The sequence below is a fragment of the Eublepharis macularius genome, chromosome 7 (assembly GCF_028583425.1).
Source record: "Eublepharis macularius isolate TG4126 chromosome 7, MPM_Emac_v1.0, whole genome shotgun sequence".
In the NCBI taxonomy this organism is placed as follows: domain Eukaryota; kingdom Metazoa; phylum Chordata; class Lepidosauria; order Squamata; family Eublepharidae; genus Eublepharis; species Eublepharis macularius.
The window spans coordinates 957,886-959,193 of NC_072796.1; positions in this window are offsets into that span (position 1 = coordinate 957,886).

The window sequence follows — 1,308 nt, forward strand, 5'->3', positions numbered from 1 at the left end:
AAATGTTTCAAGCCATCACCCTGTTTCCCCGATAACTTTCCATTCTGCACGGACTCCAAACCCGAAGAGAGCAGAGAAACACGGAGTATGAAAAGGGACCTCAAGCAGCTCCACACAGAGCACTTCCTGCCCCAAAGGCAGTGCTAGTCTGAGAGCTCGTCCGGGACCAGCTAGGATGAAGTGGTAGCCTAGATATGGAGAGTTTGGTCACTGGGCGAGGGAGGGGGAGGGGGAGAGGATGGCTTTCTTGTAACAAATACGCATCTGCATAACAAGAAGAGGAGGTGAGCCACTTTGGATTCCCCGTGGGGAGAGAAGTGGGGTATAAATGAAGCACATAAATAAGATTGCAACAGAAGATCGCGTTCTTTCCCTAAGGGTTGCTTGGGATGGAGGCTGAGGACATTTCCTCCAGGGCCATGTTGAACATAAACATAGGAAGACCCCTGCTGGAACAGACGTAGTTCAGCAACCTGTTCCACGCAACGGCCGACCAGTTATCCCGGAGGGCCAAAATAATAGGACATACGGAGCCGGGCCTTCCCGTGATGTTGCCTCCTAGTATTGGGTTCAGGGGTTTGCTGCTTCTGAAGGTAGCGGCTGCCATACTTCTGGGTGGAAGTGGGACACGCTCGCTCCTGTCATTGAGGCTGCAGTTGGGAAGGTGCTGAGGCACCTCCCCCTCTGTTTGGGAGGGGAGTTCTCCGCCTCTGTAGCTCCACGAACCTCCATCACCCTCCCCTATTTTAACAGAGGCAGCAATCATGCAACGAGCAGTTCAAAGCAAGCCGTGTCTCTTGTCTATACACCAGTTTGGTGTAGTGGTTAAGAGTGCGGGACTCTAATCTGGAGAACCGGGTTTGATTCCCTGCTCCTCCACTTGAAGCCAGCTGGGTGACCTTGGATCAATCTCAGCTTTCTCAGAGCTCTCTCAGCCCCACCCACCTCACAGGGTGTTTTGTTGTGGGGATAATAATGACATTCTTTGTAAACCGCTCTGAGTGGGCGTTAAGTTGTCCTGAAGGGTGGTATAAAAATCGAACGTTGTTGTTGTTATTAAATAAAGTACTAAAGACATCACAAGTGTCCTGTGCTTACTCTCTCCCAAAGGGAACCAAGCCAGGTAAATGTCTCCAGGACTTCTCAGTGACCGGGGAGGGGAGGACGGGTAACACGTGTTAGCTGCAAGGTTGTGTTTCCTTGCAGGGAGACTCCGAGCCACGTTGATGAAGGCAGAATAGGGCGGCAGACACTCCCGGAACAAACACAGTCCTTTTTGACACGCCAGCATTCGCTAAATCTTCACGC